General features: G+C 37.8%; 1 protein-coding gene across 7 annotated transcripts in view; it reads right to left on the minus strand.

The window, feature by feature from the left end:
• The window catches only part of Sipa1l1 (signal induced proliferation associated 1 like 1), a 332505-nt gene that overhangs the window by 297090 nt on the left and 7481 nt on the right, over positions 1-27934 (minus strand). For all 7 annotated transcript variants that reach the window (XM_070030941.1, XM_070030933.1, XM_070030924.1 and 4 more), the window contains exon 2: positions 9305-9398. The gene's annotated coding sequence lies outside the window, so the exon portion shown is untranslated. The remainder of the gene's footprint in view (positions 1-9304; positions 9399-27934) is intronic.

Consider the following 27934-nt stretch of genomic DNA (forward strand, 5'->3'; position numbering starts at 1 on the left):
TAGCTCTATTTTCTATTTTTAAATGATTTTTAATGATTACACCAAAATTAAAAAAACCATTAGAAATTTACCATTTCTCCAATAATCTAATTGCTTTCAAATATAATAGATGGGAAAGAGAGCTTCCAAATTCCTTAAGTTTTATCAGTTAATGCTTTCCACTTGGTCCAAATGCCAAATGTGTTGTGCTAGGAACAGCAATTATTAATAGTCCTCTATTCTTCTGCCTTTCCAATTAAGTGTAGGAACACTTCCATTTTCCTCACTCTGAAACTTGCTACGAGAAGCTTGCATAAGCAGCACTACATGTTGCTAAGCTACTAGTATTTACATCTTTGGTCTTCAAGTATCATCAATTTCATGCTTGAATAGGACAGTGACCAAATAAATATCCCAAGTGGGACTGGATCTAAAAGGGATTAAATAATAACCATATTATTCCCACTGAAAAATATTCCCTTGTTTTCCAAGGCACTAGGAGATATGACTATCAAAAGCCTATCATCCCTGACATTCACTGATTTCAGGTTTGTCCTATTCTCAGCTTCAAAAAAAACTTGACAGATGGGCTGGGAAGGTGGCTCAGTGGTAGAGTGCTTGCCTTGCATGAAGCCCTGGGTTCAATTCTTCAGCACACATAAGCAGAAAAAGCCAGAAGTGGCACTGTGGTTCAAATAGTAGAGTGCTAGCCTTGAGCTGAAGAGCTGAGGGCCAGTGCCCATGCCCAGAGTTCAGGCCTCACAACCAGCAAAAAATTTTTTAAAAAATTGACAGACATCTCTCTTTCATTCCCTTTAAGTTCTACTCTCCAGATACACCAAATGGATCTAACATGCCAAAACTACACAATATCTCAAGATATAATTTCAGTGACAACAGAGGCACTTAGGAGGTTTTAAAAGCATCCGAAAATACTAGGTTGAACATGAAACAATTTAGAGGCCTGTAAATTCCTGAGCACCACTAAGTAACATGTAAGCAGCTGTCTATTCAACCTTCATGCAGGACTGAACTAGGTTATAAAGGATTTATGAGATGAAATGTTGTTTTACAAAGCATATGACAAGTCTTACACAATAAAGAATATTCAAAAGTTACTTCCAAGAAGCATTCAATTACCAGTGAGCACAAACAGAAACAGCTTAATTCCAGACTACGTAAGAATACAAAAGTTCATTCATCACTTTACACACATGTCCTAATTTATAATCTTTTAAACTTTTTCTTGTATCTTACAAAACATTTGTGGTCTTAAGACAAAACACCTTTAGCAACTTTGTGAAGCTTACATTTCTCACTTCCGGGATGTGCATGTATTTGTATGTGTGCATACACATGTACATGCATGGTTTGTCCCGAGAATGGATGATCTACCAAAGAAAAGTCCCGAAGTGGTAGCTCCATGGAAGTAAGAAAGCATGCAGTCTAGAACCAGAAAGATACAGATCCCTGAGAGAAATAGTGCCAACAGAAAAACAGAACTCGGATGGGAAGGGGAAACAATGGAGGAGGCTACAATGCTTGATAAGAAATGTACTCATGGGGCTGGGAAGGTGGCTCAGTGGTAGAGTGCTTGCCTTGCATGCCTGAGGCCCTGGGTTCGATTCCTCAGCACCACATAAGCAAAAAGAAAAAAGCCGGAAGTGGCGCTGTGGCTCAAGTGGTAGAGCGCTAGCCTTGAGCTGAAGAGCTGAGGGACAGCGCCCAGGCCCAGAGTTCAGGCCCCACGACCGGACCCAAAAAAAAAAAAAAAAAAAAAAAAAAAAGAAATGTACTCATTATCTTGCCCATGTAATTGTAACCCCTCTGTACAGTATTTTCACAATTAAAAAAAAAAAAAACAGAACTCATTGATGACCTAATACAGTTTACCCATTTGAGTTTTATGGTCGATAAGTAGAAAACTAAGCAACTGAAAACAAACTAACCACTATCTCTGAGGAATGCTAAAGAAATAAGAACAATGAATGCTCTGTGGCCAGTAAAATTCAGATGATATTGTACACAATGAATAATGACTTAACCAAAAATTTGACAGAATTATCACTGGGAAGATGGAAAATGAGATGTGGGGGAAGCTAAATTCTCATCTTCTGTAGGAAGAAATCAAAAGATAATAATAACAACTGAAATAGCAAGCTCATTTGAAAGAAAAAGAACAGTTGCCTCTGAAAGAATCAGGAAAGATACAGAACAGGGATTTATTATTTCAAGTCTTGTATCTCTATTTTTCTAGCTATTTAAACCCAGCAGGTCTGGAGATGTAGCTGAACAGTAGAATGCCTGCCTAGCAAGCATGAGGCCTTGAGTTCAAATCCCAGTATACAAAAAAATTTTTAAAAAAGAATAATAAACCTGACATAATGATTACTTTGCTAATAATTAAAGTTTAATTAGAAACAATAAACACTTCCAATAAAAATCAAGTAAGTGTTCAACATTAGGCTTCTGAATTTTTTTCTTAAGTTACAAAGTTAGTTTGAATAAGACACATGAGAAATGTATACAATTATAAAAAAGTTAGAACTCGTACTTTACACTGAAAGATGAGTCATTCAATAAAATGTTTAGTAGAACATTTAAAAATGCTGTTTCTGGGCTGAGGATGTGGCTCAGTACAGAACATTTGCCTAGTGAGTATGTACGAGGCCCTGGTTTTTATCTCAATCAAACACAAATAAAGAAAAAAGCCAAGTCTTATACAAATATAATCAATTTCCCGATAAATACTAAAAAAGACAATAAAGCAAGTAAAACTGTCCAAAAATATTCACACCATCTCTTTTGGGCATCTTCAATATGCCCAAAAAGGCTCTTCTACTATGATCAAACAGAGACACAGTATTTCATTTCTTCAGATCACAAACATATTATTTAAGCACTTTCAAATGCTGCTCAGAAATCCCAAAGACCAGTCCTCACATCTGTAACAGAGTTATGGACCCATTACCAATTATTTCAAATAGAAGTCTATTCCACCCAGTCTTAGAGCATGAATTTCAAAGCACAAAAATGGAAGGGAGGGAGGGAGGAAAGGCGAAAAGGAGAAGAGGGAAGAAAGAAAAGGAAGAGAGGGAGAGAAAAATACCATTAAAAATTTGGGCTGGGAAGGTGGCTCAGTAATAGAGTGCTTGCCTTGCATGCATGAGGACCTGGGTTCGATTCCTCAGCACCATATAAGCAAAAAGAAAAAAGCCAGAAGTGGCACTGAAGCTCAAGTGGTAGAGCGCTAGCCTTGAGCTGAAGAGCTGAGGGACAGCGCCCAGGCCCAGAGTTCAGGCCCCACAACCAGACCCAAAAAAAAAAAATTTTTTTTTTTGAAGAACACATACATTTTTTAAATAATCTAGCAAGTTATCTCATTCCTGGCATCACTGTCTCAGAAAATCCTCAAGGAAATTCTACAGACACTTTAAGTAATAGGTTCAAGATGGTGAGGTAACTTCTGGTGGATGCGTGTGGTCCATGTGCTCACTCCTGTACAATTGTGCAACTGAACATTACAGTCACTCCACGCTGTTCTGTGTTTAAAAATAAGTGCGTATATGACCATATCCTGCCAAACAACCATAATACCACTTAACCTCAATTCAACCACTGCTTGAATGAACTTGTTAGGATTACATTGAAATAACAGATTCAAAACAAGTAGCAAATATATTGCCAAGGAATGTGATGGCAATATAATGAGAAGAAAAATTCCTCAGTCAACAGCAAAATGTAGATGAGTATTTAAATGGATAAGCTAAACATGTAAGTGCCCAACAGAAAAATAAGCCAATTGTAAAATGTGGAGGAAGTAAATTCCTCTAAAAGTGGAAGATGTCACCTCAAAAAGGCAGTTTATGAAGGTGGCAATAAGACACAATGCTATTTTGGATCTATCCAAATAGTTTCATACATCTAGAAACAAGAGAAAAATATAAAATGAGTTTTTAATATGTATATGCATAATATATTATCCAGAGCACTTATCGTCGGTCTGATATGAAATCTATGCATAGCAATAGCACCTAAAAGTTCTACTACCCAAATACTTCCTGTAATGTCTTGTATTGGCAAATTCTTAGTGAACAAGTCCACACAAGAAACTGAGCCAACACACACTCTTTCCCTTCTGTCAACTACCAAATGTGTATCAGCCAAAACACTAATCAGGAATAAGATAGCATGATAATACCTAAACTACAGTTTATTGTGTTTTTTAGCTTCTCAACAAAATAGAGTTTAGCCAATAAGTCAGTCTACCCAATAAAGTTGTTTCAACCATTCAGGTACCATATTTCAATCATAAAACACATTAAGGAAACAGCTAAAAAGCTCACATGACATGAGCTCCAAAGCTATACCACTTAGAATTTTTTTCACTCCTTTAAGGGAAATGTAGCACAAGGGTCCACAAATAATGTACGTGATCACACACTGGCTAAACCTTTAACAACAAGAATCATTATTGAGAACTTGAGCACCAAGTGGCTCATGCCTGTAATCCTAGCTACTCAAGAAAGAGGCTGAAATCTAAGGACAGAGTTGTTTGAAGCCACGGCAAGAAAGTCTCTAAGACTATTCTCTCCAATTAACCACCAGAAAACTAGAAGTGGAACTGTGGCTAAAGGCTAGCACACTAGCCTTGAGCAAAAAGCTCAGGAACAGCGCCCAGGCCATGAGTTCAAGCCCTATGACCAACAAAAGAAAAAAAAAAAGAATCATTATTGAGAAATACCCACCCACAGTTCATAAAAATGCATAATCATATCTATGATATTAACAGACATTTCAGTTGCTTAAAAATCTCTGAGGAAAGTAGTTAAAAAGAAATCTCTGAGGATGTTATTACTTTTATCAATAGAGATGAACTATTTTCATCTTTCATTTGTCAAAAACAACTCCTCCCGGAAATGCCCTTCTTATTACTCAAAATAAGCAGAAGTATTGCTAGAATTCCATTTTGCAAAAAAAAAAAAAAAAGAATTCCATTTTGCAATTCATCTGGATTACCACAGCCAAATGTTCTCACAAGTATTAAGCATTCACAGTAAGTTACTTAGGATGACAATTGAGTAAGTAGCGCTTAGCCTAGCATTACTTTGTCAGTGAGAAAACAGCATTATTTTTTCCCCCCCGGTCATGGGGCCTGAACGCTGGGTCTGGGTGCTGTCCCTCAGCTCTTCAGCCCAAGGCTAGCGCTCTACCACTGGAGCCACAGTGCCACTTCCGGCTTTTTCTGTTTATGTGGTGCTGAGGAATCGAACCCAAGGCCTCATGCTTGCAAGGCATGCACTCTGCCGCTGAGCTACCTACCCAGCCCCGGAAACAGCATTATTTATCAAAGGTATCCTGTTATCTAACATAAAAAAATTCAAGATCAACTGTCCATTTAGTGGTCTGTTTCACACTACTAAACGCAGTAAGAAGCATTTGCTTTCATCATCTTATATACGTAGGTTATATACTGTTTTCTTTATATGTGCTTTGTATAAAAATGGATACTGCTGAGCTTAGACTCTTTCTGCATGTTAAATTTTAATAATAAGCCAGATGCCAGTGGCGGAGATCTGAGGATTACAGTTTGAAGCCAGCCCAGGCAGAAAAGTCCTGAGAGATTCTTTTTTTTTTTGTTTTGGTCAGTCATGGAGCTTGAACTATGGGCTTGGGCGCTATCCCTGAGCTCTTCAGCTCAAGGCAAGCGCTCTACCGCCTAAGCCACAGCACTACTTCTGGTTTAGTAGCCTCTAGATTTTAATTCTGCATAATTCTATGTTATTTTTCAGTGAGACTGTATTTATGTTGTACTTGTGTAACCTATGAACACCAAGGAAAGTTTGCCAATAATGTACTAGGGCAAATACAAGTAAAAATAACTTCTAGAAAGCATTTAACAGCTTACAAAATCCTTTAACATATTACCTAATCTGATCTCCACAATAAACTTCTAGTATTTCAGAAAGTATCATTACTTTAAATGTGAGAACAGACTCAAGTATTTAATAATTCATAGTTAATGAATGCAGAGCTGAACCAGAAATATGGTCTTTTGAGTCTAAAATCAGTTATTTTGTCTTACAGCTATGATATCTCCAAAGAAGTCTGGCATCTACTGCAAGGATGTCTAAATCTGTGTAGTTTCTGTTCACATCAAAAGTCATAGTGTAAAGGAAAAATCATTAATTAAAGTGGGAGTTAAAAGACCTAGATTGTAGCCTTGAGTAATACTAACACCAAGACTTGATAGAAAATCACTCTACAAATATGATTCCCTGTAGCTGCATTATCAAAATACTAATCCTCAAACTTGACATCCAGAAACTAGGGCTTAATCAGTATGGCACATCAGACCATATGTTAAAATTTCACAGGTTAATCTAATGTGAGCTGGGTGAAAAACCACAGCTTTAATACTTAATACCTTTAACTGATAATAAAAATAAAAGACATTATAGGACAGTTTCCTATATACCTATATACCTCAAAGAGGTGAAATGATGTATGAATACAATGTATGAGAAACCCCCTTATAAATAATAAATGCCTTTTGTAAAAGTGTAAAGCAACTGTTATTCTCTCAAAAGTATTAAATTTTCCATGTGCCAAATATATGCTCAGTCAGGATCAAGAAAAAAGATAATGCTCTCAAGGAAGTAAAAAGCTATCATGACCTCAAATAACTGCTGAACAGTGACAAAAGGCACAGCAATGGCCAATAACATCCTCAGGGCTTAAAAGTGCCTGGAGTGGTGGTAGAATGCAAGGTCAGGAGGATTTGTACAGAGGAAACCCTTGAGCTAGATGGCATTCTAGAGAAAGGATGTAGCATCCCTAGGTAAGCCATTTAAGATGGCTAGAACATAGTATGAAGGCCGCACAGAACTTCTCAGAGTGAAGTCTCAGAACCCCTAGGGACCTTGAAACTCTTTGACCGGCCTACAAGGTCAATGCTAAAACACATAACTACCAAAAACTGGAAGAAACTCAAATGCCCTTCAACTGGTTCAAACTGTAGTATATTCCTACATTGAAATAGGAATTAGCAATAAAATAAAATAGTAATACATGATACAATTAAATCTCAAATGCATTATGTTGAATCAAAGAAGCCAAATTTAAAAGACTATATTCTATAAGATTCCATTTATGTAACTTTCAGGAACAGGAAAAACATTCAAATTTTCTATGTTTTCTACTGGAAATAAGTCAGAGCAAGCAAGGATAAGGGAACATCATGAAGAGATAAAAAAAATGTCCTGTATCTTCATTGTGACCATACAACTACCTGAATTTATCAAATCCCACACAGAACATCCAAACATTCAAACACAATTTTATTTTCGATTTCAGTATCATAAGCATATACAGTGTTTTCCAAAAGTCGTAAGACTTAGCCAATGTCATCATATGACAGATAATGAATATACATTTGTATATTCTTATGCTAAAAAAAAATTGGGGGGGGGGTCCAGTCGTGGGGCCTGAACTCTGGGCTTGGGTGCTGTCCCTCAGCTCTTCAGCTCAAGACTAGCGCTCTACCACTTGAGCCACAGCTCCACTTCCGGCTTTTTGCTTTTTGCTTATGTGGTGCTGAGGAATCGAACCCAGGGCCTCATGCATGCAAGGCAAGCGCTCTACCACTGAGCCACCTTCCCAGCCCGCTAAAAATATTTTTGCACTTTAACTTCTAAGACAGTAAATTGTGAAGGATATTCTAGATATAAAAGTTATCTTGAATACTCAAAAATTTTAAACAATAAAAAAAGTTTCTAAAGACTAAAAATTTAAAACTACTGCTCTAAGTTTTAGAGAAGCAGGAAATATTCCGGCAGGGAAAAACAGAGTGATACAGGTAAGAAGGTGCTACAAAGGTCTGATCAAGGCTAGGATGGACTGAAAATTAGGTCCACACATCATCTGTAGTATATTATAAACCTCACCCAGTTTCTCTCAATTGGCCTGCTTTTTTGTTGGTGTATTGACCAATTTCCATACACTGATGGTAAAGTTAAAGAACTAAGCTGGATGCTAATGAGTAAATTTAATTCACTCAATTACTACTATTTACTCTTAGCACTGACTTTTATATATATTTAACCTTGAAAAGTAGCCCTTTTTTTTTTTTTTTTTTTTTTTTTTGCCAGTGCTGGGGCTTGAACTCAGGGCCTGGGCACTGTCTCTGAGCTTCTTTTTGCTAGAGCCACAGTTCCTCTTCCAGCTTTTTCTGCTTATGGGTACTGAGAAATCAAACTCAGGGCTTCATGCATGGTAGGCATTAACTCTACCACTAAGCCACCTTTCCAGTCATAAAAATAGTACTCTTAAAAGAGATACTAAGCCAGGCATTAGTGGCTCACACTTGTAATCCTAACTCAGGAGGCTGAGATCTGCAGATCGTGGTTCAAAGCCAGTCAAGGCACAAAAGTCCATGAGACACTTACCTCTAATTAACCACCAAAAAAAAAAACAAAAAACAAAAAACAACGAAGTAGAGCTGTGGCTCAAGTGCTAGATCGAAAAAGCTTAGGGACAGTGCACAGGCCCTGAGTTCAAGCCCAGGACTGGCAGAAAAAAAAAAGGTACTAAACTAATAGGGAAGTAATTCAGTATCTCACAGTAAATCATACAAATTAGGTAATTATTTTAAAAGCCAATTTGGTATTACTTCTCTAAAATACATTTTTTACTTGTATACATAAACGTAATAATATTCCTAAAAGTACAAGTTTTTCCTATGCAATGTGCCTTTCTGGATCGAGGCATGGGGCAATTAGACTTGTTCTGTTTTTGTTTCCACATTGGGGGAAACTTCTAAATGCTTGTCCTATAAATTAAAAAATTATTTCATTACAGATATATTTTTATAATTCTTTTATGCCCAGAATTATTATTTAGCCAGGACACAGAGACAGAGACAGAAAAATATTCTTAAAACCATCCATGTTTTTAAGCTGTAAGTAAATAGAAGATGACTGCATGGATGGACAGATGACAAACTGATCAAGTACCATGTGATGAAAATGGTATTAGAATTCTTCTCACGCACACATAAAAGTTAAACAGTCATCTTTAGTGTGTATGTCTGCATGTATATGTCAGTGTGTCTGTATATGTTTTAGCTGCCATTATGTATCATTTCTTTAATTGTTTTTAAGTAGCCAACCTACTGATAACTTAGTTAAACAAAAATCTGTCTAGAGAATTCAAATTAGATTCATTTTTAAAATTCATGCATACTTATATTCCAGAAATCTAAACAACTCCAGACTGGCCAAAGTAGCTGCGAATTATTAAGATAAGGTAAAATTAGAACTCTTACCTGAAAGTATAGTCCTTATGATTCTACCTTTTATAAAAATCTTCAAAATTTGATTACAGTCAGTACTACAGGAGATTCCAATACAAAATTTCACCTATAGATTGAAAGAGAAAATACAATTAGTTTAAAATATATGCACAATGAAGATAAACACATCAATTTAATCCAAGATGAAATTTCCATACATTTGTTAAAGCCAAATAGTTTCTGCAAGAAATGTGTTTCTGTGATACAAATCCAAAATGGAAAACACAGGAAGAGCCATACAGCTTCAGCTAAAACTATGCTTCCATCAGCCCTTACACTGCCTAGGCTTAGATAGAGGAACCCTCTTCAGCCTAAAAGTTCATTCTCTACTAGAAACCTTTTACTTATTCTTTTTAAATAATATTTTAATAGACTACAAACAAATTCAAAATTTCAATTTAAATCTAGAAAATATGCAAAATAGTAAGATCTAAATTCCAAATAGTAACTCTGGAGCTGTGATCTCTTTCTTTCTTTTGTGTGTGTGTGTGTTGTACATGTATGTGTGCATGCCCCTTTTGGGGCCCTGAATTTAGGGTCCTCATGCTTCATTGCTGTGCTAGCTCTCTAACACTGAAGTCACACCTCTAGCCCATCATTCTGGTGGTTAATTGGAGATGGAGTCTCGAAGACTTCTCTGCCCAACCTGGCTATGAACTTCAATCCTCCAGGTCTCAGCCTCCTAAGTAAAGTAGGATTACAGACAGGAGCCACTGGTGCCCAGCAAGAGTCATGATTTCTAAAAAAAATAAAATAAAATAACTGATGGGCTCTCTGGGGTCCTAAGCTAGAGTAGCAGAATGGAAGTAGGGCAGGGGACTGTTGCCTTGACCATAGCTGTTCTACTTTCTTTACTCACAGGGCACCCAATATTTGCAAACACATAATTAGCCAAAGACACTGTATCTGAACTTCTAAACAAACATTTAACTATCAGCATAGGATAGGAGCCTATGAAAACTTATGAGACTTATGATCTAGCTGGATGAAGTAGATCACATAGTAGGTTACACAGGGAGAAGCCTTCGGACATGTCTGCTCCATGGCCCCTTCCTGCCTCTCTCTCTCTCTCCTGTCTCCCTCCAGGTGAAATTCCTTAACTGTCCCCCTAAACACACGCTTGCTACCATGGTGTTCCACCCAAGCACATGAGCCCAAGCAAACTTGACTTAACTTTCTGAAGCCATGTGCCAAAGTAAGGCCTTTCTCCTCTAAGTTCTTTATGTCAGTATATGATCACAAAGATGAGAAAAGTAATATGAAATCTAGTGATCCTATAGGGTGTTTCTGCATATCCACCTACAACTGGCAAATTAGTTCGCCTTCAGTGAGAACAAGACCACAAGAACAGGAGAACACACAAGAACAGAAAAAGAATTGCACATATGCTACTATCCAACTAAATATGAAGTCCATAAATTATTGAAAGCCTGAAACTATGAGACAAAAATTCAGACAGCTGCTTCTAACGTTAATATAAGGATTGCCCAGAGTTAACAGAAATCTACTTATATAAAGATTCCAAAGCTGGGCACCGTGGCTCACGCCTATAATCCTATCAGGAGGCTGAGATCTGAGGATTGCAGTTCAAAGCCAGCCCAACCAGGAAACTCCATGAGAATCTTATCTCCAATAAACCACTAGGAAAAAAACTGAAAGTGGCACTGTGGCTCAAATGGTAGAGTACTTGCCTTGCGCTGAAGAGCGCAGAGACAGAGCCCAGGCCCAGAGTTCAAGCCCCACGACCGGCCAAAAAAAAAAAAAGATTCCAGGCCCAATGTGAAGATTGTTCAAGTCTTGGGGGGGAAAAAAAACTTCCCTGGGCTACCAGTGACTGCTTAGCAAGTACTGCCATGGGTATTCCTCTAGTGGACCCACAGGAAACCCCCCTGATCCAGGCTGCAACCAGGGGAACCAGCTCCTGAGACAGTTACTGAAATGGAAAATATGCATACTATTAGTACATTTGAATTTTAGAAAAGATTTGTATGGCACAGCTAAGCATGTCATGGAAAAATACAGAGCACATGGGCTGGGAAGGTGGCTCAGTAGTAGAGCGCTTAGCCTTGCATGCATGAGGCCCTGGGTTTGATTCCTCAGCACCACATAAGCAAAAAGAAAAAAGCCGGAAGTGGAGCTGTGGCTCAAGTGGTAGAGCGCTATCCTTGAGCTGAATTGCTGAGAGGCAGCGCGCAGGCCCAGAGTTCAGACCCCACGACCGGACCCAAAAAAAAATACAGAGCACAGGCTTTTAGAGATGGAAGAGTGATTCTAATACCTCATTATCATTGTGAAAACTCCTGACTGCCAGGCCAGAGCACCTACTGTTATACCTGCTTTCTAATCAACAGTGAAAACTATTTTTTGTAACATATTAAAATCAAGTTACAACTCAATCACATGATAAAGATTTCATTTAGCAACAAAAAAAGATTACATAAAAGATCAAGAAGTAAAAACCTTTAGAATATCCTCAGTTGCAGGACCATACAATGGGGTTGGCTGTCTTTTTTCATGTAAGTATGGTCTAATTTCTACCCTTAGCCAAATAAATAAAGCATGTATTCACAAGTTACATATTAAACCAATATATGTACCAATTTCAAAACTCGGGCCAAGCATCAACAACTCACACCTAGCTACTCAGAAGGCTGAGATCTGAGTATCACAGTTCAAAGCCAACCAGAGCAGGAAAAGTCCATGAGACTCTTATCTCCAATCAACCACCAGAAAACTGGAAGTGGTGCTGTGCCTCAAAGTAATAGAGTGCTAGCCTTCAATGAAAAAGCTCAGGGTCAGCACCAGGCTGAGTTCAAGCCCCATGACCAACAACAAAAATCAGTACCATAAAATACAGAAAAAGAAAAAAAATCAGTACCAGTTCATACAGCAAAAATAATGTCTTCCTTCCCTTATACAGAACATGAAAATAGCCAAAACAACAATTTTTTCTTATCAAAATGGGTTTACTATATATCCTAAATAATGTGTTTTCACTGCATTATAATTACTTTCCTCTAATATGTCAACTTCAAACTAGTACAAGTAAATATTTTTCTCTGTGGTACTTTCCTTTAAAACTTGAACTTTTTAACATTTATTCTAAGACAACAGCTTAACAATGATCTTTCATTCTATTCATTTCCTGTCCAAATGGCAATTCCTCAAATAAGCACATTGTTGCATGAGTAATGAAAATATAGGGGCTAAAATACATAAAATAAGAACAAAAGCTTGGTGCTGATGGCTCATGACTTTAATCCTAGCTACCCCAGGGAAGTTAAGATAAGGATTTCAATTCTGTGCCAGCCAAGGCAAACAAATCCAATTAAACAGCAAAAAGTTGGAGATGAAGGTGTGGCTCAAGTAACAGAGTACCAGCCTTAAACAGAAAAGGCTAAGCAAGAGCTTGAGGCTCTGAGTTTAAGCCCCAAAACCAAAGCAATTAATTTAAATTTTTAAATGGAAGCCAGATGTCAGTGGCTCACACATATAATCCTAGCTATTCATGAGGCTGAGATCTGAGAATCATGGTTCAAAGCTAGCTGCATAGGAAAGTCCATGAGACTCTTATCTCCAATAAACCACCAAAAAACTGGAAGAGGAGCTGTGACTCAAGTGGTAGATCGCTAGCCTTGAGCAAAAAAGCTTAGGGACCAACACCAGGCCTTGGGTTCAAGATCCAGGACTGGCACAGATTAAAAAAAAAAAATTAAGGACAGACATAAATAATTTATATGTATGACTTTTTTTAACTTGCTCCTAGCTACTAAGAAGGTTGAGATTTGAGGATCCTGGTTTGAAGCCAGCCCAGGCAGAAAAGTCAGTGTGACTGTTATTTCCAATATCTCTAATAAACTGTTCAGAAAAAGTTGGAAATGGCACAGTGGCCCAAGTGGTAGAGCACTAGCACTGAGCACAAAGAGGCTCAGGGACAGCACCCAGGCCTTGAGGTCAAGCCTCAGGACCAGCAGAAAAAAATGAAAAAATATAGTTGTTCCATGTTATTTCCAAAGAGAGGTTTACATGCTATTAAGGATACTTTGTTGGGTGCCAGTGGCTCACCTTTGTATTCCTAGCTAATCAGGAGGCTGAGACTGAAGATCACAGCTCAAAGCCAGCCCAACCAGGTAAGTCTGTGAGACTTTTTCTCCAATTAACTACCAAAAAACCAGAAGTAGAGCTATGGCTCAAAATGGTAGAGTGCTGGTCTTGAGCAAAATGGCTCAGGGACAGCACCTAGGCTCTGAGTTCAATAACAACACAAAAAAGAAGTTATGATGCTGGGAAGGTGGCTCAGTGGTAAAGTGCTCGCCTTGCATGCATGAGGCCCTAGGTTCGATTCTAGCATCATATAAGCAGAAAAGGTCAGAAGTGGCACTGTGGCTCCAGTGGTAGAGCACTAGCCTTGAGCTAAAAAACTGAGGGACAGCACCCAGGCAGAGTTCAGGCCCATGACCAACAAAAACAAAACAAAAAAGAAGTTTTGACAAAAAATGGTCCCAATTCTGCTATTAAGTAGCTGTAAGATACTGGGCAAGTCATTTAATCCTTGAACTTAAGCTCATATGAATAGTATGTTTGATTTCTAGGATATTTTTGAGTTTCCTTAGCATTTTTCTAAGGCATTTTCTCTTCATTTCTCTTGAATTCCCAAAGTCAAATATATCTTTAAATGATAAAATACAACACTTATAAACTAGCTTATATTCTAACAACCATCCACTTAGCTAAATGGTAATTTTAGAATATTCCAAATTTAATCATTAGGAACAGATACCTTGTCTTATTCAATTTCTCCAAAAAGGAGAGATTATTGGAATGTACTAGCACCTCTGCATGGCTACTGAAACATCTTCTAACTCTGCCAAGATAAAAGATCTCATTCCTCTTCCTCCTCACCCCTAGTCCATCCTCTCAGAACCTCTAAAACCTGACTTAAAGCTATCATGCCTACATCTATATATGAGAACTACTGCATGCATTTTTATCATTTACATTATAGATATAACCTTTGTTCATCTTAATCAGTTTCTTGCTGCCAAATAATTTATCAAATTACTAAATTACATATGGAGATATATACAATATTAATGATTATATGCCTTTGAAAAAGACAAGCATAAGAGAATCCGTGGATGAATGGAAAAGAGAATAATTCATTCTTAAGTAGGGTGGGTTGGGTAAGATTCACTCTGAACAAAGCCGTGAAAGTGATGGAGAAGTAAACCTGACTGAGGCTTCCTAGTAACTCTTCACAAGTATATATGCATATAAAAGCAAGTATCTTAGCAAAAGAATTATGAACCCAGAAGACAAAGCAAAAGAGCTGTTTGTAACTTCATTTTTTAATCTTATTTTACCAAGTAAAACTGACATCTTCAATTAGACATGCTCAGTGAATTTTCTAAGTGATATTTTGAACAAATTCTTACTTCTGCAATTCATTTTCCTTAAAACTTGAGAACAAACATCCAAGTATTCATGTGACATATAAAAGAGCATCAACATTATCCAACCAACAGTAACTACAGTAAGACAATTATACAACACTCAAGTCTCTGTGCAGGATGCATAGCAGCTTTCTCCCAGTAATCCCTACTAGAACTGATTACCCTTTAGAAAAAAGAAAAAAATTAGAAAAATAGCCATATATTATGCTATAATACTACGCTTTGTAACTCCTCTAACTCACTACCACAAATTCTGATAAAAGTAATGAACTGACACTGGTCCACTGAAAAATCTCAAGTCTCTAATCGAAAGAACAAACTCACAAAAAAAGGGTCTTAACTTGCAGTGGTATCAGCCAAGAACAAAAGAAACTAAAACTGTTCTTGTTACCAACCCACTCTTAGTAAATTAACAGAACTCTAAAGTAACAGAAGCATGAAAATACTGCCAATTTGAGCATTCTTCCCACTATAAAAGTACATTTTCTTGGATGCTGGTAGCTCACACCTATAATCCTAGCTGTTGAGAACGCTGAGACACAGTGGATCACAGTTTGAAGCAAGTCTTAGAAGTCCAAGAGATTCCATCTCTAATTAACCACCAAAAAAACTGGTCTGACTCAATGGAGGCATGACCCAAGTGGTAGAGCCAGCCATTATTCCAACTATATCAAATCGGTGCTATAATGAACCTCTGTTATTCATGGGGCCCAGAAACACCTTTGTTCCATTTTCACCTCAATTCCCTATCATGTAAAGCTTACTTTCCCAGAACAGAATTAAAATATGGAAGCAGGTAAACTGGAATAGGAGGACTACCTCTTGCCATACAGAATAACCATGCATTTAAGTTAGGTGCCTCCAATCAGACATGAAACTCTTAAAATGGAATCTCACGGAAAAGAAACAGGATAACAGAATGAGTTATCACTGTGCTGGAACCAAGAAGCAGGTACTTCTGGGTCCGACTTCTAAATTGGAGCACTCTCTAGTCTGCATCAGAATCTAAATGGGCCACTTCTGCAACACTCTAATAGCAATGATCCCCACAAACACAACCTACATTTGCTTCAACCCTCCAGATGATTTGCTAAACTAGTTGTCCTAATAAATCACTTTTTGCTGACACTAACTTGAGTAGATCTTGCTGTCTGTAACTTAAAACCCTAACAAATATGTGTAGAAAATATTTTCATTATGCTTATATATCAAGGGCTGGATTGAAAGAAACAAATAAAAAATTAAAAAAAAAAAAACAGGGCCCTATATAAGCCATGCATTTTCTCTGTCTCAACCAGGACTCATATCCACAATCAACACTTCAAACCTTTCCTTATATGTCCATTCTCAAAATTTCATCACCTCTGCATGCAAGAAGAAAATGATATTTGCCTAACTAATTTTCTATCAATAAAAAGTCTGATGACAGTAACTTGGCAATACTGGTATAGGATATGATAAACATCACTCTCTATACTAGTTCAAGTTTATGGAGAATCCTACAGTTGGTAGCACTTTTGGAACCTTCCCAAAGTGCAAGTGAGGTGATCTAATGTTCTGTGTATGCCAAAATGATCAGCACTGTGTGCCAAAGCATAACTTAATTCACAAAGCAGCAGTGAACTTTTCACTGATTTTTCTCCATCCCTCAGGATAAAATAATCACGTTAAAACTACTGACTCATCAAGTAACTGAAATATGACACTACTGCCTAACATTAAAAGCAGACCAAAAATGCCAGTGCCTATACACGTTAAAAAAAAATTCGGCATAAAAGCATTCAGATCCATACAGCCATTTGGCAAAGATGGAAAAACTAATCAACCATTAATAATACTGTTCTTTGAAATGGCAAGATTCTTAAAGGACATTTGATATCTCTAACAACCAAATTACTTCTTATGACCAAACTGCACAAAATGTGCTTCAGCTAACACTCAAAGATAAAACGTTCTAAGAGATCACTTGCACTATTCTGTAGCCAGGTAATGGCATTGATACTCATGCAGAAGGTGTCTCAAGACTCTGACAGACAGGAGGAAGTGGAAAGAAACCTACATCAACAGCTATACTAATGATAACAGACTACTCATAATGGTGCCAAGCAAGCTCTAGGTCACAAGCCCTTGGAGTAGCTCTTCCTGAAGGACCACCTGCCCCACTCCTGCTGCCCCAACTTGCTTTCTTCAAACACTTTACAATGCATTAGCTTTAGTTCTAATAGGAAGAACTAGAACACAAAAAAGTGAAAATATTTCTCCTCTAAGCACAAAGCATATCAATTTACTAAGGAAAACTTAGAATGTGGCAACTTCAAAACAAAATTCTAGAAACAATTATTTCATTAAAGCTATCTGTCAGCAGGAGTGACTAAACTGAGTACTGAGCTTTACTATGAGTGCATGTGTACCATATGTGTCCTTTGGCTGCATCTGGCTCTTTCTTTTTTAAGAAACGAAGTCGTTACTGGTTACAAATGATAGGTTGCCTACTTTCAATTTTTTTGCTCATTTGTTTCTTATATGTCGACAGACTCATCTCAAACTTTAAGGATATACTATTTATTTATTAAGTGTCAAAACAAAAGCATAGACCATACTACAGTGATTATCACAGCTTGTCTAAAACATACTTGTATTCATACATCCAAAGGATAGAAGATGGGGAAGGGAACAAGTTTGACTACATCAAAAAACTAAATTTTCCTAATGGTCTTTCATTATAACATGTTGAAAATATGGCAAACATCTGGGTACCTCTGCTTCACATTTCTGTACCTTCTCCATCCACAACATCCCAGCACTACTCCTTCCACTCACTCATGCAAATAAAAACAACAAACTTTGTGCCATTCTTAACCCCAGTTTTTTTCACACCCCATTTTTCAGACTGTGTATGCATTCAGTCTTGCCTGGTTTGGGAACAAAGTGAAAATTGTGTGTGTGTGTGTGTGTGTGTGTGTGTGTGTGTGTATTGAAAATTGTGTGTGTGTGTGTGTGTGTGTGTGTGTATATATACATGCATGCATATATATATATCTTCTTATTACAAAATATTAAGATTCATACTTGCTTTACCACAACTATAAATGTTTGCATTTCATCTAGATTGTCTAACTAAAAACTTCACAAGTCTTTTACTTCCCTATCAGGTGTGAACACAGTGTATGACTGCTCCCCAAATTCTAATAAATTCAGTTAACCAGAGAAGGCATTCAATAGCAATGATGACCTTAGCTCCACTGCAAGAAATTAAATATACTATTTGTCTAGAAGGTTGTAATACTTGCTTATCTTTACCTCCTGAAAGTTCATTCAGTTGCACACTTGCTACAGCCAAAAATCTAATCATTCTTAGTGAGTCCATAGGAAACCTGAGAAAAACCATGCCTGAGTCCCTTGGGAAAACAGCAAACACATGAGCATATGTAAGCTAGGCAAATTATTTAACCTTGCTAGCCATCAGAATCCTCATCTGCTAAATGTTTTCAGTACCTATATTCAAAGAATTTCATAAGGACAAATGAGATGGAATGAGTTAAGAATCTAATACAGGATGCTATATTGGGCATTAAAGAGAGCATCCTGACATACCAAAGTCCTATAAAAGGTAGCTGAGGGGATATGGGGGAAGATCAATAAATCTGACATATGACAGGTTTGGAAAAACCAGACCTTCACTGAAGATAAGGCACAACACAGTTAAATTGTTAACTGTATACCAAGTTTTAAAATGATATCAGCAAGACTAGCCTTTCATGGGAGAAATGGGTGGAGAGGTTGTGTCATCATACAACATGGTGTTTAAAGCACCAGTTTAGCTACCAGGGTGATGGTCATAACTACCTTATTATAAGTAGGCAGACTTTTGGCATTAACAACAATAAAATTCACTTTACTCACATAGCCAAAACATGATTCCAAAACATCTACTCCCAAGAAATGGTGTACTACTGCAATGTATGCTAATGCAAGAAGAAATTCCGAGAGAAGCTCAATAGCCTGGCTCTGAATGTGAATGTCTAACTTGCAGGCCTGTTACAAAGATTACTAATAATGGAGCATGAAGGGCAGGCACAATGGATCCTCAATAATGGTAGCCAACATCTGAAGCAACAATATCAAAATGAGAAATGTTCCATGTCCTCAAAGAATCTATCTTCCAATACCTAAAGAAAAAGCATGGGCTTTCACTGCTCTATCTGTATTCTCTTCTAAATTCTATGCCCTATAAAGGCAAAACCAAAACTTTACATTGCCATACAAGAGAGCACTCAATAAAAGTGTGGTAAATAAACGAGGCACACAATCTAAGGATTGAAAGCAAATGAGGCACACAATCTAAGGATTGAAAGCATCATTTGATGCAAAAGTTTCCAAGCCAGGCTTCACAGACTGTTTAGTATGAACTTCCACGGTAGAAACTGAGAATATGTGTACTTAAAACGCTTCCCAGGTGATTCTAATACACCCTAGGCATTGTGAACCTCTAACTTACCTGGGCCTCCATGAACTGTCTGAATGTCCTTATCATGACCTTGTCCAGGAATTACCGTGCCTTTTACATGGCCACCTTCAATAATGAGGAAGGTAGCCTATCACACCTTCAAGTAAATGGTCTTTCTGACATTCAGTCAAGTATCTGCAATTTAATCTCTTCATTGTATTCCACCCCATGGGTATTGAGAAGACATTCATTTCTGCTATATGATAGATTTTGGCAAAGGATAACAACACCTCTGAGTCTTCTTTAAGCTAGACATCTCTGATGAACTCTACTCATCAATAATTAAATGCAAGGTTCTTTAAGCATATCATATAATACAACTGAATTTCAGAGAAGGGAGAAATCAGATTGAGTTACTGCACTCAGAAAAACCTCAATGAAAGAGATGGATCTTGAAGGATAAGAAAGATACAGTTAAAACTAGAGCTCAAGACAGGGGTGGTAGTGAAAGGTAGGAGGATCATGAATCTGAGGCCATTCTAAGCTATAAAGCAAGACTATCCCAAAAGAAGAAAAATATATATATGAGTTCAGGTACTGGTGTAGCAACAAAGAGTAAAAGAGATAAGATAATGATAAAAAGCAGGACGTACTAGGAAAGAAATAAGATAGATAAGACTATGAATAAGCACCTTGGGAGACTGCACTTATAATACTGAACTAAAACAAAAAATAAGGGGCTGGGAAGGTGGCTCAGTGGTAGAGTACTCAAAGGAATCAGAACAGTTGGCAAAAGCAGAGTCCTATGACAGTGTCTCACTTGTTTACCAAATTTTTATTGAGTTCTTGTGATGTATGGCACCATAAAGCAGGAGCCCAGCATATGAGCTCAGAGACACATAGTCCTGAAGAAGCCAAAGAATTCAGAAGAATTCAGAGCAGCAAAATTGGAGAAACCCATACTGAGAGGTGGCTCACACCTGCAATCCTAGCTACTCAGGAGGCTGAGATCTAAGGACTGTGACTCAAAGTCTGCCCAGGCAGGAAAATATGTGAGACTTATCTCCAATTAACCACAGAAAACTGGAAGTTGTGCTGTGGCTCAAAGTGGTAGTATGTTAGCCTTGAGTAAAAAAACTCAGGGACAGTGCCCAGGCCCTAAATTCAAGCCCCACTACTGCCCCTCCCCCTGAAAAAAAAAAGAGATAGACCCATCAGAATGGTCATAAGCACTAGAGAATGTGAGTTTGGTGTGGCTAAGTACAGGAGACACTGTGGTTCCTAGAGAGCGACACATGTATCTAAGGGCACATTAGAAAAACACAAATCAGAGGAGAAGGCCTAGGACAGCAAGAGTCAGAGTAATCAGGAAGGTGACTACTTCAGCCACTGAGATGGTGGCAATAACAAGTAAGTAGCCAAGTTGAGAAATGGGAATCAATTCAAAGAAAAAATAAGGGCAAGGCCTGGTCACAGATCAGATCAAAGATAAAACAAAAGAAAGAAGCAGAGATATCTGAAAAATCTCAGGGAGAAGCACGACCAAACTCAGGCAAGGAGAAGTTACAGACTGATTGCATGCATTGCTCCATAAGAGGTGGCTTTACTTTGTTTACAAAAGCTTCAAAGTTCACTCCTTTCTCCACATACTGGTAGATTTTTGCAGGTTCAAGTACAGGTTACAATTTCTGTGTCAACGAACGAGGCATGTCTGGTTGGTTGATTGGTTTTAATTATTTTTTTTATTATCTTCCAACTGATTTACAGAGGGGTTTCAAGTCAGCATGCCAATTTATGTGTAAAATTTATTTTGATCAGTGTCACCCCTTCCATCATTTTCCCCATCTCCCATCTATCCCAAATCTACCCATCTCAAGTTTACTAGTTACAGTTTCTCATTGTGTATATCAAGCATAAAGAGAGTATTCTCTCTATCCAAAATTTGTGGCATTTCTAAAAATTTAGTATTTGCAAGAAATAAAATGTACTTTGAGATAGCTACATAGAAGCCAGTCACAAAGTACTATATATCACTTAAATGAAACTCTTAGAACAAAGAAAACAGATTTTTTATTTTAGAGCTGGTGGACAGAGGGTAGAATTGGGAAGAAATGGGGAGTAACCACACATGGGTTTGAACGTTCTTTTAGGGGTGATAAAAATGTTCTAACATTGCTTATATAGTTGCACAACCCTATGAATAAACTAAAAACAAAAAAGTAACATATGTTGTACAGTAAGTTATAATTTAATGAGGTTATAAAAAAAATTAACAGTTCAAAAAAGCCAGGCACCCATGGTTCATACTTATACTCCTTGCTACTCATGGGGCAGAGATCTGAGGATCATGATTCAAAGCCATTCTAGCTAGGAAAGTCCATGAGACTCTTTATCTCCAATTAACCACCAGAAAACTGGAAGTGGCACTGTGGCTCAAGTGGTAGAGCACTCACTTGGAGTTAAAGAGCTCAGGGACAGCGCCCATGCCCAGAGTTCAAGCCCCAGGGAAAGATAGATAAGATAGATCAAACTATTGAGAAGGTATGAGGAAATACTGCATTTCTAGGATATAACTCTACTACAATCTTTAAGGAAAGACATTTAATAAATTCAAAATATTACCAATCAAAATGTAAGTCCAATGTTTTCAACATCTTTACTCAATTTAAAAATTTAAGTCAACAGGTTCAAATATACATACATGGCTCATCTGCACATGAAAAAATTTAAACTGACCAAAAAACCTAGCACTATATCAATAGATATGTTTAATTGAAGAATATGCAGAGTGGTGTCACTAATAAATTTGGCCTGTTAGGTCATAATGAGCTGTCAACCTAAAATGATAAAACAATTTGAGAGTCAGTTTTCCTACTATAATATCCTCCCACTTAAAATTTCTCTGTTGAAAGCCGGACGCCGATGGCTCATGCCTGTAATCCTTGCTACTCAGGAGGCTGAGATCTGAGGATCGTGGTTCAAAGCCAGCCTGGGCAGGAAAGTCCGTGAAACTCTTATCTCCAATAAACCACCAGAAAAACGGAAGTGGTGCTGTAGCTCAAGTGGTAGAGCACTAGCCTTGAGCTGAAGAGCTGAGGGACAGTGCTCAGGCCCAGAGTTCAAGCCCTACAACTGACAAAAAAAAAAATTTCTTTGTTCAAAACTATGTTTACAAAAAGGCAGGTCTAATGCCCCACTTCCACACACACTGGCCCCAGTAACTCTACACAAAACTGAGGCTCTGACAGCCAGGAGGGAACTAAAATAACAAAGTTCTGATAGAAGCTGTACAGAAAATATAGGATGGATCAAAGAGAATGCTTACCATCTACCAGGAAAGACACGTGCCTTTGGTGGGCAAATGCCCTCTAAACTTTCCACAGTACATTCAAGCCTATGAGTGAAATGGTTCATTCAAAAGACCAGAAAGTACATAAGATGGCAGTCAGTCTTGTTCCCAGGAATAAACCCACAACTACAGGACGCTGCTTTAGCTGCTTTACTCTCCACACCCTCATTTGGTTTCTACATTCTGAGAAGGGCAGTGCTTTCTCCATTTCACAGATGAGCAGCTCATCGAGACTGACAGACCTGCCTGCCACCCTGTCTATTTGACTTTGCCACTTGCAAGTCAACTTGAGTCGCATACCCAAGATGTACAAATCAACTCTGAATTCCCCACCCAAACCTGCTCGTTCAGTCATCTCCATCCCCAATAAGTGACACCTCCATTATTCCAAATGCTCTGGCCAAAAACCTGGTGTCATCTCTGACTGTACTCCTCTCGCTGTCAGCACCTCACCCATCAATGAACCGCAGCAGCCCCACTTGAAATACTTCCAGAATCCAGCCACTTCCCAACACCTCCACTATCACTATCCTATATCTAATATCTCCCTTTATACCTCATGCCCATTCTATTCTCTATAAAAAGTATGTCTTCTCGCGCCGGGCGCTGGTGGCTCATGCCTGTAATCATAGCTACTCAGGAGGCTGAGATCTGAGGATCACGGTTCAAAGCCAGCCCGGGCAGGAGAGACTGTGAGACTCCTATCTCCAATAAACCACCAGAAAACCGGAAGTGGCGCTGTAGCTCAAGTGGTAGAGCGCTCGCCTTGAGCTGAAGAGCTGAGGGACAGCGCCCAGGCCCAGAGTTCAAGCCCCACAACCGACCAAAAAAAAAAAAAAAAGTTTGTCTTCTCAAAGTACATCACATCTCAGCCCTTTATACAAAACCCTTCAGTGGCTTCATGCTTCTTTCAGAGCTATTTACTAACATATCTCTGGGTGGAAAAAGTATCTGCCACCTAGAAGGTGCTCAATGACTCAGTACATTGAAAAGAAAACAGCCAAAATCACACCAATAGTATATAGCAGAACCACAACTAGAAGAAATTTTCTAGTGTTCTTTGGCAACAATAAGACCAGATTTAAAGCAGCCAACAATCCACATGGGAAGGAATTCTTACACTTTACATAACTGGATCTTTTAATGCATAATAAAGTTGGGTTTCTAGCAAGAAATTAAAATGAAAATGTTACTTTATAAAGACATGAATTCTCATGGTAAGTGCTCTGAGTATTTACATACCTGGCAGCCCAGGCAAATGTCAGGTTAATTATCAAAGCATTAACACGCAGCTCTTCGATGTGATTCCTCTGCACTCAATGAGAAGATATCACCAGAGCTGAAAATTACTATAGGCCTCAATGGCCAGGATTCTTAAAAGACTTGAGTTGAGCATCTAGAAGAGGTAATAAGCCCACACTATACCAATCATCTGACACAGGAGTTTAGTTTGTAGAGTCAACACCAGTGTAACAACAGCATATAGTTTTCTTTTCTTTTCTTTTCTTTTTCTTTTTTTTTTTTTTTTTTTGGTCGGTCATGGGGCTTGAACTCTGGGCCTGGGCACTGTCCCTCAGCTCTTCAGCTCAAGGCGAGCACTCTACCACTTGAGCTACAGCGCCACTTCCGGTTTTCTGGTGGTTTATTGGAGATAGGAGTCTCACGGTCTCTCCTGCCCGGGCTGGCTTTGAACCGCAATCCTCAGATCTCAGCCTCCTGAGTAGCTAGGATTACAGGCGTGAGCCACCAGCGCCCGGCCAGCATATAGTTTTGACTCAGGATTATCTACTACCAGTATGACTTGAGAGAAAGATAAGAGAGCCAAATTTAAATGTTAGTTGTTTCTGGATGAGAATGAAAGTAATGCTAAAAGTAATCACACTACAGAATTTTCTTACTTAAATGTTTTAAGAGTAAAAACAAAAACCTGAAATTTCTCATTCCTCAGTTCTTTTAAAAAACATTTCTACCATATACAAAAAGCGCAACAAATCTTATCGTCATAATAATAAATGCACAGAATTTTAACAGTAGGTCTTAATAGAAACTTAGTTCAGTCCTTTACCGTTTTCCTTCTTAAAAAATAAATTACGTGGCATGTAAGAGATGAACAATGAAGAGTTAGGTAAATGAACAAATGAGTGAGTAAATAAAGATGCAAAAATATCATGACTCTTCCAACATCTAACAATAAAATTCAGGATTTTCCAGGACTAGATTTTTAAATTCTCTTCAAGTAGATGTAGAGGAAAGCAAGATTTGAAAACCTCAAGTTCCTTAGGAAAACCTTAATCAAAACGTATTAAAGCAATTTCCTTTAGTTCTCTTACTTAGAAAAGCATTTGATAAAATAAATTTTGCCAAGACTTATCTCCTTGGAAACCAGGAAGCAAAACTGTGCAGTGTTTCTTCATCTATGTAAAGAATATTTAATATAGAACCATTTTTATATCAAACACCTACAATTGTTTGGCATCCAAACTAAAACAGAAAGGCTTTGTATAAAAGAAAATCCCAAACAAATAATGAGAACAGAACACTGAAAAAGACCTTATAAGTAACTAGAAAAATATTAGCTGCTTGAGAACAAAAACCATGTATCTTCTATCCACCAGAAGTGGCCACCAGCACTAGCATAGTGGAATTCAATAAACATGTAGGAAATGAGTGAAGATAGCCCAGGCAGACACAAAATTTTTGGTCAGTATTAAACAAATTTTTATAGTACACCTAATATATGCAAGTATACTATATTTTTTCTCACAGAAATTTTACCACATGACTGTTCAAGCAATATGCCCATCCAAAATATTATCCATAGTTTTACTAAGAAAATAGAAAAGCCAGATATGGTGGTACTATAGTCCCAGCTACTGAGGAGGCTAAAGCCAGAGGATCAGAAATTCAAAGCTAAACTGGATAACATAGTGAGACCGTGTCTCAAAAAAAAAAAAAAAAGTGAAACAGTATGTCTTAAGGACCCAAAATCACTTACAAAAAGCAGCCACTTCATTCATCCAATTCATCCTATGCATCCCGCATCCCAGCAAGACTAATTGCTGTTTACACATCCAGAAAATGAAATAGTACTGTGGCTGAGTATTCTGCTTACATACTGATGGCCCACAATTTAAAAAGCATACAAGAAATCAGAAATGGCTGAAAAAAAATAGGAAAGGCAACACTGTGTCAAGGGAAACCATATCACAAGTGGCATTTCTTATTATAACTAATCCAAATGAATAATCTTCAGATTACCCCTAGGGTCTTTTATTAAAGACCTCTCTCTGTCACTGAGACAAAAGTGACAGAAGATGGTGTTGAGCTGAAATTCAGACCCATTAATATACATGAAATCTTACAAAGTCTTTTTTGAAGCATTTCCCAAGCCACTGAATGTACTATCTATCTGTGATTGTACCTTGCAAATAGTTAGTGCTAGACACACTGTTCTTATTATACTGCAGGCCTTATTGCATTTTTTACAATATACGACAAGCTTTCTGTGAATTCCCTATCACTCAACATCTGTATCAGCATAATTTTAGAGTGTCACACTTGATTTCAAAAACCTATTACAAAACTAAAGAAATGAAAACAGTGTAGCATTGATATTGACAGACTAATAGGTCAATGGACTGGAGTCCAGATATAAATCCATACATATATGGTCAAAAGATCTTCAACAAGAGCATCAAGGCCACAGTATAAAGTACTGTCTTTCCAACAACTAGTGCTGGGAAAAGGGTTTGTCCACATGCAAAAGAAGGAAGCTGGGGACTGGGAAAGTGGCTCAGTGGTAGAGTGCTTGCCTTGTATGCATGAGGCCTTGGGTTCAATTCCTCAGCACCACAAAGCAGAAAAAGCCAGAAGTGGCTCTGTGGCTCAAATGGTAGAGCGCTAGCCTTGAGCTGAAGGACAGTGCCCAGGCCCAGAGTTCAGGCCCCACCACCGACCAAAAACTAAGGAAGACAGATCCTTATCATAGACAATATCAACTTCAAACAAACTACAGATAAACAAATATGAAACTCATAGAAAAAATAAGGAAAAGGAACATGATGATGATTCTCCGACACAACCAGAAAAGAATAAGCCACAAAAGCAATCATGGACAAGTGGGCCTAAATCAAACTTTAAAACATAATTGTGGGGGCTGGGAATGTGGCTTAGCAGTAGAGTACTTGCCTAGCATGCATGAAGCCCTGGGTTCAATTCCTCAGTACCATATAAACAGAAAAAGCTGCTATGGGTCAAGTGGTAGAGCACAAGCCTTGAGCATAGACAGGCTCAAGGGCAGTGCTCAAGCCCTGAGTTTAAGCTCCAGGACTAGCAAAAAAAAAAAAAAAAAAAGCATAATTGTGCATCAAAAAAATAAAAAAAAACAATAGTATTAAACACATAGACACTGTTGTGAAACAGATGTCCAGTAGTGTTTTATTAACACTTCAAGTCTGAAATTATGTACACGTCAAACAACTTTCTATCTCTAAACCCCGTCCCCTAGCTCCTGACAACCACCAGTAACTTATTTACTGTCTTTACACTATGACAACTCTAGGTACCTCATAAGTGAAATCATGCAGTATTTGTCTTTTTGTAATTGGCTTATTGCACTGGGCATAATGTCCTTAAGGATAATCATGTTGTAACATAACAGAATTGCCTTCCTTTTAAAGGCAATAACATTCTATTGCATGTATCTATCACAGTTTATCCATTCAACCACAAATAAATATGCAGACTTTATTTACCTCTTCCCTATTATGATTTTGTTGGTGGTGTTGTTATAAACATGGGTGTGGAAAATATTTCAACGAGGCCCTACTCAAGGCTGGAATTGCTGGGCCATATGGTTCATCCTATCTTGGAGAAACCACCATACTATTTCCCCACAGTGGTTGTATGTTGTTCCAATCCCACTAGGTTTCACAAGTTTTCCAAGTCCTCCACAACCTCACCAACACTTATTTTTTGTTTTGTTTTGTTTTTACTAAGTGATCATCTTACTGTGTGAGTATTTTATAGTGATTTTTTATTTTCCCTGATGATTATTTATGCTATCTTTTCATACATTTATTATATATTTATATACCATCTTTAAGAAATATCTGTTCAAGACCTTTGCACATTTTTAAATAGCAAAGATGAAACATTTCATGTTTTTAGCACATTTAAAGTGCCAACATCAAATTACAAAATTAAATTTGCCAGTCCTTTTCCCACTGCAAAACCTAAGGAGACTAACCTTTCCACTGTTGACAGTTACTTCCAGATTTCTTCCAAAGTGGTCTTTTTCAATCAGTGGGACTCTGAAGGGGACTCAAGGGCTCTCCTTTTCACCTATCCAAATG

The sequence above is a fragment of the Dipodomys merriami genome, unplaced genomic scaffold (genome assembly GCF_024711535.1).
Source record: "Dipodomys merriami isolate MVZ:Mamm:240054 unplaced genomic scaffold, mDipMer1.0.p SCAF_1, whole genome shotgun sequence".
Classification (NCBI taxonomy): Eukaryota; Metazoa; Chordata; class Mammalia; order Rodentia; family Heteromyidae; genus Dipodomys; species Dipodomys merriami.